Source organism: Oncorhynchus keta, chromosome 29 (assembly GCF_023373465.1).
Source record: "Oncorhynchus keta strain PuntledgeMale-10-30-2019 chromosome 29, Oket_V2, whole genome shotgun sequence".
Taxonomy (NCBI): Eukaryota; Metazoa; Chordata; class Actinopteri; order Salmoniformes; family Salmonidae; genus Oncorhynchus; species Oncorhynchus keta.
In genome coordinates this window covers 2,062,372-2,077,371 of record NC_068449.1, presented here as the reverse complement: position 1 = coordinate 2,077,371, position 15,000 = coordinate 2,062,372, and the positions used below count along the sequence as shown (strand labels likewise).

Here is a 15,000-nt window from a genome sequence, read left to right as displayed (position 1 = left end):
CCCCTTTTACACCACTGCTACTCTCTGTTGTTATGTATGCATAGTCACTTTAATAACTCTACCTACATGTACATATTACCTCAATTAACCGGTGGCCCCGCACATTGACTCTGTACCAGTACCCCTGTATGTAGCCTCCACATTGACTCTGTACCGGTACCCCCTGTATATAGCCTCCACATTGTCTCTGTACCGGTACCCCCTGTATGTAGCCTCCACATTGACTCTGTACCGGTACCCCCTGTATATAGCCTCCACATTGACTCTGTACCGGTACCCCCTGTATATAGCCTCCACATTGACTCTGTACCGGTACCCCCTGTATATAGCCTCCACATTGACTCTGTACCGGTACCCCTGTATATAGCCTCCACATTGACTCTGTACCGGTACCCCCTGTATATAGCCTCCACATTGACTCTGTACCGGTACCCCCTGTATATAGCCTCCACATTGACTCTGTACCGGTATCCCCTGTATATAGCCTCCACATTGACTCTGTACCGGTACCCCCTGTATATAGCCTCCACATTGACTCTGTACCGGTACCCCCTGTATATAGCCTCCACATTGACTCTGTACCGGTAGCCCCTGTATATAGCCTCCACATTGACTCTGTACCGGTACCCCCTGTATATAGTCTCCACATTGACTCTGTACCAGTACCCCTGTATATAGTCTCCACATTGACTCTGTACCGGTACCCCCTGTATATAGCCTCCACATTGACTCTGTACCAGTACCCCCTGTATATAGCCTCCACATTGACTCTGTACCAGTACCCCCTCTATACAGCCTCCACATTGACTCTGTACCGGTACCCCCTGTATATAGTCTCCACATTGACTCTGTACCGGTACCCCCTGTATATAGCCTCCACATTGTCTCTGTACCAGTACCCCCTGTATATAGCCTCCACATTGACTCTGTACCAGTACCCCCTGTATATAGTCTCCCATTGACTCTGTACCAGTACCCCCTGTATATAGCCTCCACATTGACTCTGTACCAGTACCCCCTGTACCCCACATGTATATAGCCTCCACATTGACTCTGTACCAGTACCCCCTGTATATAGCCTCCACATTGACTCTGTACCAGTACCCCCTGTATACAGCCTCCACATTGACTCTGTACCGGTACCCCCTGTATATAGTCTCCACATTGACTCTGTACCGGTACCCCCTGTATATAGCCTCCACATTGACTCCCCCTGTATATAGCCTCCACATTGACTCTGTACCCCCTGTATACAGCCTCCACATTGACTCTGTACCGGTACCCCCTGTATATAGTCTCCACATTGACTCTGTACCGGTACCCCCTGTATATAGCCTCCACATTGTCTCTGTACCAGTACCCCCTGTATATAGCCTCCACATTGACTCTGTACCAGTACCCCCTGTATATAGTCTCCACATTGACTCTGTACCAGTACCCCCTGTATATAGTCTCCACATTGACTCTGTACCAGTACCCCCTGTATATAGCCTCCATTTTTGAACTGCATTGTTGGTTAGGGGCTCGTAAAAGTAAGCATTTCACCTGTTGTATTTGGCTCATGTGACTAATAAAATGTGATTTGATTTGATCACTGCACACCGATACTGGACGATGACATAGTGGCAAATGCATGGCTGCTCCAATGTATTTCCCAAGTAAGGATCTTTCAAATCTTTGTCACATGTACATGTTTAGTGTAGTGTCATGCCTGGTCGTCAGGGCTGTCTGTCTGGTCGTCAGGGCTGTCTGTCTGGTCGTCAGGGCTGTCTGTCTGGTCGTCAGGGCTGTCTGTCTGGTCGTCAGGGCTGTCTGTTTGGTCGTCAGGGCTGTCTGTCTGGTCGTCGGGTCTGTCTGTCTGGTCGTCGGGGCTGTCTGTCTGGTCGTCGGGGCTGTCTGTTTGGTCGTCAGGGCTGTCTGGCTGGTCGCCAGTCTGGCTGGTCGTCAGGGCTGTCTGTCTGGTCGTCAGGGCTGTCTGTTTGGTCGTCAGGGCTGTCTGTTTGGTCGTCAGGGCTGTCTGGCTGGTCGCCAGTCTGGCTGGTCATCAGGGCTGTCTGTTTGGTCGTCAGGGCTGTCTGGCTGGTCGTCGGAGCTGTCTGGCTGGTGGGGGCTGTCTGGCTGGTCGTCGGGGCTGTCTGGCTGGTCGTCGGGGCTGTCTGTCTGGTCGTCAGGGCTGTCTGTCTGGTCGTCAGGGCTGTCTGTCTGGTCGTCAGGGCTGTCTGTTTGGTCGTCGGGTCTGTCTGTCTGGTCGTCGGGGCTGTCTGTCTGGTCGTCGGGGCTGTCTGTCTGGTCGTCGGGGCTGTCTGGATGGTCGTCGGGGCTGTCTGGATGGTCGTCGGGGCTGTCTGGATGGTCGTCAGGGCTGTTTGTCTTATCCTCTTAAGTGATAATGCCCGAGAAGCAGGAAGTCTGTGTTTGGGGGATATATTGGCACGGATGTTGTTTATCTCGGGCCGGCAAACAGTGCCAATATATCCCCCAAACACCGGCTTCAAGGGCATTGTCACTTTTATACAACGGGTTACCAACATAATCAAATAATGATTGACCTATTTTCATTGAAAATGTTAGTTGGATTAATTTATTGATACTATTTCATCCTTCCGCAACATTTTGTCCCAACACAAATCTAGGGTTGCTACTCAAGCCGGCTGGTCATTCATTCTATCGGTTCGGTTGCCAGAAATGCGACCCAGTCATTCAGTCTTTTTGTTCTGTATCTATGGATACGACTCAGTCATTCGATCTAAATGTTCCATGGCCATACTGGCTGTCAACGTTCTTGTTTCTTGCTTGCTAGCTAGCCGACTACGGCTAACTTACAGTCACGTCAAACAGTGCAGCGAGAATAACAGCAAAGTAGCTGCATTAGCATTTGTTTGACTGTTTTCTAGTGACATTTATTTGGATACATCCATAACAATGAGCTAATGAGGCGCGATTTCACCTGGCATAGAAAATGTGCTCTCTCATCAGGACACTGTTGTTCAGAGGAGCTAGCCAACAACACAGCTGACACGATCACTTCAAACTGAAGCCGGACACTGTTGTTCAGAGGAGCTAGCCAACAACACAGCTGACACGATCACTTCAAACTGAAGCTGGACACTGTTGTTCAGAAGAGCTAGCCAACAACACAGCTGACACGATCACTTCAAACTGAAGCTGGACACTGTTCAGAGGAGCTAGCCAACAACACAGCTGACACGATCACTTCAAACTGAAGCTGGACACTGTTGTTCAGAGGAGCTAGCCAACAACACAGCTGACACGATCACTTCAAACTGAAGCTGGACACTGTTGTTCAGAGGAGCTAGCCAACAACACAGCTGACACGATCACTTCAAACTGAAGCTGGACACTGTTGTTCAGAGGAGCTAGCCAACAACACAGCTGACACGATCACTTCAAACTGAAGCTGGACACTGTTGTTCAGAGGAGCTAGCCAACAACACAGCTGACACGATCACTTCAAACTGAAGCTGGACACTGTTGTTCAGAGGAGCTAGCCAAAACTGAAGCTGGACACTGTTGTTCAGAGGAGCTGCCAACAACACAGCTGACACGATCACTTCAAACTGAAGCTGGACACTGTTGTTCAGAGGAGCTAGCCAACAACACAGCTGACACGATCACTTCAAACTGAAGCTGGACACTGTTGTTCAGAGGAGCTAGCCAACAACACAGCTGACACGATCACTTCAAACTGAAGCTGGACACTGTTGTTCAGAGGAGCTAGCCAACAACACAGCTGAATCACGATCACTTCAAACTGAAGCTGGAAAGACTGACACGATCACTTCAAACTGAAGCTGGACACTTTTTTAGAATTGACCTTTTTTGTTTGTTGTATCTATCAAATTGAAGCTATGCCAGATGATTCATGATTTCAAACTGAAGCTGGCACTGTTGTTCAGAGGAGCTACCAACAACCCAGCTGACCTCACTCTGAAGCTCTGTCTGACCTTTTTTCAATCTGTTTGTTGTATCTGCCTGATTCATGATTTCTGGCTGAGAAACTGTCTCTGTCTGTCTCATCCCGACTCCCAACACGCTCATTACTATGGGACAGTTGGAGATCGAATTTGAATATTGAAACAATGTTGCAAATGTCGGCGAGACAGACAGCAAGGTTTATACAAATCACTGCTGTTGAAAACTAAATGTCTAAAAGATGTGAGATAATGTCTAGATGCTTTTTATAGTAGCGATCAAGTTTATAAATTGCCTGGCTGGGCTGATGAGACAGTGGATTGCGCAGTCAGATGGAACAGAGTAAATAGGCATTTTAATGTCATAGATTTAGCCGGCGCTAACTTGTGGAATAGACACCGGCTGGAATGTGGTTTTAACCAATCAGCATTCAGGATTAATTCCATCAGTTGTATAATGACACATAAACACCAGTTGCTCTCAGGACTGATTGCTGAGAGGTGCTGTTTATTTAGAAGCCTATCAGGGAGTGTATCTTCAGTGGTCGCTCACTCTCTCGCTCGCTCTTTCTCTCTCTCTTTCTCGCTCGCTCGCTCTTTCTCTTTCTCTCTCTCTTTCTCTCTCTCTCTCTTTCTCTCTCGCTCACTTTCTCTCTCTTTCTCTCTCTCTCTCACGCTCTCTCTTTTCTACTTTTAGTATTCTCCCATCATCTCTCTCTCTCTCCCCTTCTTTTCTACTTTTAGTATTCTCCCATCATCTCTCCTCCCCCTTCCTCCTCCCTCTCCTCTTCTTCCTCCCTCCCTGCCTCTCTGTCAGAGAGATGTGTCTGTGGAGCACTCAGCCACTGCACTCTGCAGCGTCTGGTATTGTGGCTAAATTACATGGCCTTTTAAAAATAGCCCAGGCCCTGCAGAGTCCCTAATGGCACCCTATTCACTATATAGGGCCCTGGGCTCTGGTCTAAAAGTAGTGCGCTACATATGGGATACGTACAGTCTCTCCTGGAGGAGAGAGAGGGAGGAGACAGAGAGAGGGGTGGGAAGGGTGGAGGGAGAGGGAGGGAGGGAAGGAGGGAGAGCGGTGGGAAGGGTGGAGGGAGAGGGAAGGAGGGAGAGGGGTAGAGGGAGGGAAGGAGGGAGAGGGGTGGGAAGGGTGGAGGGAGAGAGAGGAGGAGGGAGGGAAGGAGATGGGGGGAGGGTAGAGGGGAAGGAGAGAGGTGGGAGGTGAGGAAGGAGAGAGGGAGGGAGAGGAAGGAGAGAGAGAGAGGGGGGGTGGGAGGGAAGGAGAGGGGGAGGGAGGGGGATGGGTGGGAAGGGTAGAAGGGAGGGAAGGAGGGAAAGGGTGTGAAGGATGGGGGTGGGAGGGAGATGGGTGGGAGGGTAGCTGGAAGGAGAAGAGGAGAGAGCGAGAGAGAGAGAGAGAGAGAGAGAGAGAGCGAGAGAGAGAGAGAGAGGAGGGAGGAGATAGGGAGGAGAGGGGGCCTCTCTCTACCTCTGATCTGAAAGGGTACATGCTGTGTGTGTGATTCCCATGGTGATGATTCATTGTATTGGTAATTTTTATTTTAATGAACTTGGGGTGGTGATGTTCGGGTAAAACTGAGAGAGGGTTACATTGTTGCAATAGTTCTTGTTTTGTCATTTGACAGTGTTTGGAGCTCCACTCGAATATCTCTGTGTGTTTACAGAACTCACTATGTCTCCACAGACAGACAGACAGACAGACAGACAGACAGACAGACAGACAACTCGCTATCTCTCCCCACAGACAGACAGTATAGGGCAGGCAGGCTTTGTAGTCTGTAGTCTGAGTGTCTCTCCACAAACACACAGACAGGGACAGCACCAGAAGAGGCTGTGGAGTCTTAAGTAGTAGAGTATTGATTTAGGATCATCTATCTAGGGAGCAGGAGGGGAGATACTATATAACAACCCCTACTAGGGAGCAGGAGGGAGGATACTATATAACAACCCCTACTAGGGAGCAGGAGGGAGGATACCATATAACAACCCCTACTAGGGAGCAGGAGGGGGATACTATATAACCCCTACTAGGGAGCAGGAGGGAGGATACTATATAACCCCCTACTAGGGAGCAGGAGGGGGGATACTATATAACCCCTACTAGGGAGCAGGAGGGAGGATACTATATAACAACCCCTACTAGGGAGCAGGAGGGGGGATACTATATAACAACCCCTACTAGGGAGCAGGAGGGAGGATACTATATAACAACCCCTACTAGGGAGCAGGAGGGAGGATACTATATAACAACCCCTACTAGGGAGCAGGAGGGGGATACTATATAACAACCCCTACTAGGGAGCAGGAGGGAGGATACTATATAACAACCCCTACTAGGGAGCAGGAGGGGATACTATATAACAACCCCTACTAGGGAGCAGGAGGGAGGATACTATATAACAACCCCTACTAGGGAGCAGGAGGGAGGATACTATATAACAACCCCTACTAGGGAGCAGGAGGGAGGATACTATATAACAACCCCTACTAGGGAGCAGGAGGGAGGATACTATATAACAACCCCTACTAGGGAGCAGGAGGGAGGATACTATATAACCCCTACTAGGGAGCAGGAGGGGGGATACTATATAACCCCTACTAGGGAGCAGGAGGGAGGATACTATATAACCCCTACTAGGGAGCAGGAGGGAGGATACTATATAACCCCTACTAGGGAGCAGGAGGGAGGATACTATATAACCCCTACTAGGGAGCAGGAGGGAGGATACTATATAACCCCTACTAGGGAGCAGGAGGGGGGATACTATATAACCCCTACTAGGGAGCAGGAGGGAGGATACTATATAACCCCTACTAGGGAGCAGGAGGGGGGATACTATATAACCCCTACTAGGGAGCAGGAGGGGGGATACTATATAACCCCTACTAGGGAGCAGGAGGGAGGATACTATATAACAACCCCTACTAGGGAGCAGGAGGGGGATACTATATAACAACCCATACTAGGGAGCAGGAGGGAGGATACTATATAACAACCCCTACTAGGGAGCAGGAGGGAGGATACTATATAACAACCCCTACTAGGGAGCAGGAGGGGGATACTATATAACAACCCATACTAGGGAGCAGGAGGGAGGATACTATATAACAACTACTAGGGAGCAGGAGGGGGGATACTATATAACAACCCCTACTAAGGAGCAGGAGGGAGGATACTATATAACAACCCCTACTAGGGAGCAGGAGGGGGATACTATATAACAACCCCTACTAGGGAGCAGGAGGGAGGATACTATATAACAACCCCTACTAGGGAGCAGGAGGGAGGATACTATATAACAACCCCTACTAGGGAGCAGGAGGGGGATACTATATAACAACCCCTACTAGGGAGCAGGAGGGAGGATACTATATAACAACCCCTACTAGGGAGCAGGAGGGAGGATACTATATAACAACCCCTACTAGGGAGCAGGAGGGAGGATACTATATAACAACCCCTACTAGGGAGCAGGAGGGGGATACTATATAACAACCCCTACTAGGGAGCAGGAGGGAGGATACTATATTTTTATTTTTATTTTTTTATTTCACCTTTATTTAACCAGGTAGGCTAGTTGAGAACAAGTTCTCATTTGCAACTGCTACCTGGCCAAGATAAAGATAGCAGTGTGAACAGACAACACAGAGTTACACATGGAGTAAACAATTAGCAAGTCAATAACACAGTAGAAAAAAATGGGCAGTCTATATACAATGTGTGCAAAAGGCATGAGGAGGTAGGCGAATAATACAATTTTGCAGATTAAACTGGAGTGATAAATGATCAGATGGGCATGTACAGGTAGAGATATTGGTGTGCAAAAGAGCAGAAAAGTAAATAAATAAAAACAGTATAAAAACAGTATGGGAATGAGGTAGGGAAAAGGGTGAGCTATTTACCTATAGACTATGTACAGCTGCAGCGACTTAGCTGGGATAGCTGATGTTTGAAGTTGGAGAGGGAGATAAAAGTCTCCTAACTTCAGGGATTTTGCAGGAGTCACAGGCAGCAGAGTACTGGATATAACAAGGCGGCCAAATGAGGTGTTGGCAGGAGGGATGATCAGTGAGATACACCTGCTGGAGCGCGTGCTACGGATGGGTGTTGCAGGACCAGTGAACTGAGATAAGGCGGAGCTTTACCTAGCATGGACTTGTAGATGACCTGGAGCCAGTGGGTCTGGCGAGGAATATGTAGTGAGGGCCAGCCGACTAGAGCATACAGGCAGTGGTGGGTGGTATAAGGTGCTTTAGTGACAAAACGGATGGCACTGTGATAGAGCAGGAGTTTGCTGAGTAGAGTGTTGGAAGCCATTTTGTAGATGACATCGAGTCAGGATCGGTAGGATAGTCAGTTTTACTAGGTACTAGGCAGCGTGAGTGAAGGAGGCTTTGTTGCGGAATAAAAGCCCTCTGGATTTGATTTTTGATTGGAGATGTTTGATGTGAGTCTGGAAGGAGAGTTTGCATATAACAGACACCTAGGTACTTATAGATGTCCACTATTAACAACCATCCAGGGTGGTGATGCTAGTCGGGCATGCGGGTGCAGGCAGCGATCGGTTGAAAAGCATGCATTTGGTTTTACTAGGGAGCAGTTGGAGGCCACGGAAGGAGTGCTGTATAACATTGAAGCCTTTAGGTTGGATAGCACAGTGTCCAATGACGGGGATACTATATAGAATGGTGTCGTCTGCGTAGAGGTGGATCAGGGAATCGCCCGCAGCAAGAGCAACATCATTGATATATACAGAGAAAAGAGTCGGCCCGAGAATTGAACCCTGTGGCACCCCATAGAGACTAGAGGACCGGACAGGATGCCCTCTGATTTGACACACTGAACTCTGTCTGCAAAGTACTAACCAGGCAAGGCAGTCAGGAGGCTGTTGAGTCTGCCGATAAGAATTTGGTGATTGACAGAGTCCTACTAGGCGAGGTCGATGAAGACGGCTGCACAGTACTGTCTTTTATCGATGGCGGTTATATATCATTTAGTACCTTGAGTGGGCTGAGGTGGACCCTGACCGGCTCGGAAACCAGATTGCACTAGGGAGAAGGTACGGTGGGATACGAGATGGTCAGTGACCTGTTTGTTGACTTGGCTTTCGAAGACCTTAGATAGGCAGGGCAGGATGGATATATCTATAGCAGTTTGGGTCCAGGGTGTCTCCCCCTTTGAAGAGGGGGATGACTGCGGCAGCTTTCAATCCTTAGGGGATCTCAGGATATGAAAGAGGGTTGAACAGGCTGGTAATAGGGGTTGCCCTACAATGGGAGGCAGATAGTTTCAGAAATAGCTATAGATTGTCAAGCCCAGCTGATTTGTACAGGAGGTTTTGCAGCTCTTTCAGAACATCTGCTATCTGGATTTGGGTAAAGGAGAACCTGGAGAGGCTTGGGTGAGGAACTACGGGGGGGCGGAGCTGTTGGCCGAGGTTGGAGTAGCCAGGCGGAAGGCATGGCCAGCCGTTGAGAAGTGCTTATTGAAGTTTTCGATAATCATGGATTTATCGGTGGAGACCGTGTTTCCTAGCCTCAGTGCAGTGGGCAGCTGGGAGGAGGTGCTCTTGTTCTCCATGGACTTCACAGTGTCCCAGAACTTTTTGGAGTTGGAGCTACAGGATGCAAACTTCTGCCTGAAGAAGCTGGCCTTAGCTTTCCTGACTGACTGCGTGTATTGGTTCCTGACTTCCCTGAACAGTTGCATATCACGGGGGCTATTCGATGCTATTGCAGTCCGCCACAGGATGTTTTTGTGCTGGTCGAGGGCAGTCAGGTCTGGATGAACCAAGGGCTGTATCTGTTCTTGGTTCTGCATTTTTGAACGGAGCATGCTTATCTAAAATGGTGAGGAACCCCTACTAGGGAGCAGGAGGGGGATACTATATAACAACCCCTACTTGGGAGCAGGAGGGAGGATACTATATAACAACCCCTACTAGGGAGCAGGAGGGAGGATACTATATAACAACCCCTACTAGGGAGCAGGAGGGGGATACTATATAACAACCCCTACTAGGGAGTCTCTAGGAATATGTAATGTTGTAATGTTGTCTGTCTCTACAGTAATATGTAATGTTGTCTGTCTACAGTAATATGTAATGTTGTCTGTCTCTACAGTAGGTGTAATGTTGTTGTCTGTCTCTACAGTAATATGTAATGTTGTTGTCTGTCTACAGTAATATGTAATGTTGTTGTCTGTCTCTACAGTAATATGTAATGTTGTTGTCTGTATCTACAGTAATATGTAATGGTGGTGTCTGTCTCTACAGTAATATGTAATGGTGGTGTCTGTCTCTACAGTAGTATGTAATGCTGGTGTCTGTCTCTACAGTAATATGTAATGTTGTCTGTCTCTACAGTAATATGGCAATGCTGGTGTCTGTCTCTACAGTAGTATGTAATGCTGGTGTCTGTCTCTACAGTAGTATGTAATGCTGGTGTCTGTCTCTACAGTAATATGTAATGTTGTCTGTCTCTACAGTAATATGTAATGTTGTCTGTCTCTACAGTAATATGTAATGTTGTCTGTCTCTACAGTAATATGTAATGTTGTCTGTCTCTACAGTAGTATGTAATGCTGGTGTCTGTCTCTACAGTAATATGTAATGTTGTCTGTCTCTACAGTAATATGTAATGTTGTCTGTCTCTACAGTAATATGTAATGTCGGTGTCTGTCTCTACAGTAGTATGTAATGTCGAGGTCTGTCTCTACAGTAACATGTAATGTCGGTGTCTGTCTCTACAGTAATATGTAATGTCGGTGTCTGTCTCTACAGTAATGTTGTCTGTCTCTACAGTAGTATGTAATGTTGTTGTGTCTGTCTCTACAGTAATATGTAATGGTGTCTGTCTCTACAGTAATATGTAATGTTGTCTGTCTCTACAGTAGTGTGTAATGTTGTCTGTCTCTACAGTAATATGTAATGTCGGTGTCTGTCTCTACAGTAGTATGTAATGTTGGTGTCTGTGTCTACAGTAGTATGTAATGTTGTCTGTCTCTACAGTAATATGTAATTGTGTCTGTCTCTACAGTAATATATAATGGTGTCTGTCTCTACAGTAATATGTAATGTTGTTGTGTCTGTCTCTAAAGTAGTGTGTAATGTTGTCTGTTTCTACAGTAATATGTAATGGTGGTGTCTGTCTCTACAGTATTATGGTAATGCTGGTGTCTGTCTCTACAGCAGTATGGTAATGTCGGTGTCTGTCTCTACAGTAGTATGTAATGTTGTCTGTCTCTACAGTAATATGTAATGTTGTCTGTCTCTACAGTAATATGTAATGTTGTCTGTCTCTACAGTAATATGTAATGGTGTCTGTCTCTACAGTAATATGTAATGTTGTCTGTCTCTACAGTAATATGTAATGGTGTCTGTCTCTACAGTAGTATGTAATGGTGTCTGTCTCTACAGTAATATGTAATGTTGTTGTGTCTGTCTCTACAGTAATATGTAATGTTGTCTGTCTCTACAGTAATATGTAATGTTGTCTATCTCTACAGTAATATGTAATGTTGTCTGTATCTACAGTAGTATGTAATGTTGTTGTTGTCTGTCTCTACAGTAGTATGTAATGTTGTCTGTCTCTACAGTAATATGTAATGTTGTCTGTCTCTACAGTAGTATGTAATGGTGTCTGTCTCTACAGTAATATGTAATGTTGTCTGTCTCTACAGTAATATGTAATGTTGTCTGTCTCTACAGTAATATGTAATGTTGTCTATCTCTACAGTAATATGTAATGTTGTCTGTCTCTACAGTAATATGTAATGTTGTCTGTCTCTACAGTAATATGTAATGTTGTCTGTCTCTACAGTAGTATGTAATGGTGTCTGTCTCTACAGTAGTATGTAATGGTGTCTGTCTCTACAGTAATATGTAATGGTGTCTGTCTCTACAGTAGTATGTAATGGTGTCTGTCTCTACAGTAATATGTAATGGTGTCTGTCTCTACAGTAGTATGTAATGGTGTCTGTCTCTACAGTAGTATGTAATGTTGTCTGTCTCTACAGTAGTATGTAATGTTGTCTGTCTCTACAGTAATATGTAATGTTGTCTGTCTCTACAGTAATATGTAATGGTGTCTGTCTCTACAGTAGTATGTAATGGTGTCTGTCTCTACAGTAATATGTAATGTTGTTGTGTCTGTCTCTACAGTAATATGTAATGTTGTCTGTCTCTACAGTAATATGTAATGTTGTCTGTCTCTACAGTAATATGTAATGTTGTCTGTCTCTACAGTAATATGTAATGTGTCTGTCTCTACAGTAATATGTAATGTTGTCTGTCTCTACAGTAGTATGTAATGGTGTCTGTCTCTACAGTAATATGTAATGTTGTGTCTGTCTCTACAGTAATATGTAATGTTGTCTGTCTCTACAGTAGTATATAATGGTGTCTGTCTCTACAGTAATATATAATGGTGTCTGTCTCTACAGTAATATATAATGGTGTCTGTCTCTACAGTAATATGTAATGGTGTCTGTCTCTACAGTAGTATATAATGGTGTCTGTCTCTACAGTAATATGTAATGGTGTCTGTCTCTACAGTAGTATGTAATGGTGTCTGTCTCTACAGTAATATGTAATGTTGTCTGTCTCTACAGTAATATATAATGGTGTCTGTCTCTACAGTAGTATGTAATGGTGTCTGTCTCTACAGTAATATGTAATGTTGTCTGTCTCTACAGTAGTATGTAATGGTGTCTGTCTCTACAGTAGTATGTAATGTTGTCTGTCTCTACAGTAATATGTAATGGTGTCTGTCTCTACAGTAATATGTAATGTTGTCTGTCTCTACAGTAATATGTAATGTTGTCTGTCTCTACAGTAGTATGTAATGTTGTCTGTCTCTACAGTAATATGTAATGTTGTCTGTCTCTACAGTAATATGTAATGTTGTCTATCTCTACAGTAATATGTAATGGTGTCTGTCTACAGTAATATGTAATGTTGTCTGTCTCTACAGTAGTATGTAATGGTGTCTGTCTCTACAGTAGTATGTAATGTTGTCTGTCTCTACAGTAATATGTAATGGTGTCTGTCTCTACAGTAATATGTAATGTTGTCTGTCTCTACAGTAATATGTAATGGTGTCTGTCTCTACAGTAATATATAATGGTGTCTGTCTCTACAGTAATATGTAATGTTGTCTGTCTCTACAGTAATATGTAATGTTGTCTGTCTCTACAGTAATATGTAATGGTGTCTGTCTCTACAGTAGTATGTAATGGTGTCTGTCTCTACAGTAATATGTAATGTTGTTGTGTCTGTCTCTACAGTAATATGTAATGTTGTCTGTCTCTACAGTAATATGTAATGTTGTCTGTCTACAGTAGTATGTAATGTTGTCTGTCTCTACAGTAATATGTAATGGTGTCTGTCTACAGTAATATGTAATGTTGTCTGTCTCTACAGTAATATGTAATGTTGTCTATCTCTACAGTAGTATGTAATGGTGTCTGTCTCTACAGTAATATATAATGGTGTCTGTCTCTACAGTAGTATATAATGGTGTCTGTCTCTACAGTAGTATGTAATGGTGTCTGTCTCTACAGTAATATGTAATGGTGTCTGTCTACAGTAGTATATAATGGTGTCTGTCTCTACAGTAATATGTAATGGTGTCTGTCTACAGTAATATGTAATGTTGTCTGTCTCTACAGTAATATATAATGTTGTCTGTCTCTACAGTAGTATGTAATGGTGTCTGTCTCTACAGTAGTATGTAATGGTGTCTGTCTCTACAGTAATATGTAATGTTGTGTGTCTGTCTCTACAGTAATATGTAATGTTGTCTGTCTCTACAGTAATATGTAATGTTGTCTATCTCTACAGTAATATGTGATGTTGTGTCTGTCTACAGTAATATGTAATGGTGTCTGTCTCTACAGTAATATGTAATGTTGTCTGTCTCTACAGTAATATGTAATGGTGTCTGTCTCTACAGTAGTATGTAATGTTGTCTGTCTCTACAGTAATATGTAATGGTGTCTGTCTCTACAGTAATATGTAATGTTGTCTGTCTCTACAGTAATATGTAATGTTGTCTGTCTCTACAGTAATATGTAATGGTGTCTGTCTCTACAGTAATATGTAATGGTGTCTGTCTCTACAGTAATATATAATGTTGTCTGTCTCTACAGTAATATGTAATGTTGTCTGTCTCTACAGTAATATGTAATGGTGTCTGTCTCTACAGTAATATGTAATGGTGTCTGTCTCTACAGTAATATGTAATGGTGTCTGTCTCTACAGTAATATGTAATGTTGTCTGTCTCTACAGTAATATGTAATGTTGTCTGTCTCTACAGTAATATGTAATGGTGTCTGTCTACAGTAATATGTAATGTTGTCTGTCTCTACAGTAATATGTAATGTTGTCTGTCTCTACAGTAATATGTAATGGTGTCTGTCTCTACAGTAGTATGTAATGGTGTCTGTCTCTACAGTAATATGTAATGTTGTCTGTCTCTACAGTAGTATGTAATGGTGTCTGTCTCTACAGTAATATGTAATGTTGTCTGTCTCTACAGTAATATGTAATGGTGTCTGTCTCTACAGTAGTATGTAATGGTGTCTGTCTCTACAGTAGTATGTAATGTTGTCTGTCTCTACAGTAATATGTAATGGTGTCTGTCTCTACAGTAGTATATAATGGTGTCTGTCTCTACAGTAATATGTAATGGTGTCTGTCTCTACAGTAATATGTAATGGTGTCTGTCTCTACAGTAGTATGTAATGGTGTCTGTCTCTACAGTAATATGTAATGGTGTCTGTCTCTACAGTAATATATAATGGTGTCTGTCTCTACAGTAATATGTAATGTTGTCTGTCTCTACAGTAATATGTAATGGTGTCTGTCTCTACAGTAGTATGTAATGGTGTCTGTCTCTACAGTAGTATGTAATGGTGTCTGTCTCTACAGTAATATGTAATGGTGTCTGTCTCTACAGTAATATATAATGGTGTCTGTCTCTACAGTAGTATATAATGGTGTCTGTCTCTACAGTAGTATATAATGGTGTCTGTCTCTACAG

At 44.3% G+C, this 15,000-nt stretch overlaps 1 protein-coding gene across 1 annotated transcript in view; it reads left to right on the top strand.

The window, feature by feature from the left end:
• The window catches only part of sos2 (son of sevenless homolog 2 (Drosophila)), a 145,375-nt gene that overhangs the window by 94,881 nt on the left and 35,494 nt on the right, over positions 1-15,000 (top strand). The gene's annotated exons all lie outside the window — the stretch shown is intronic.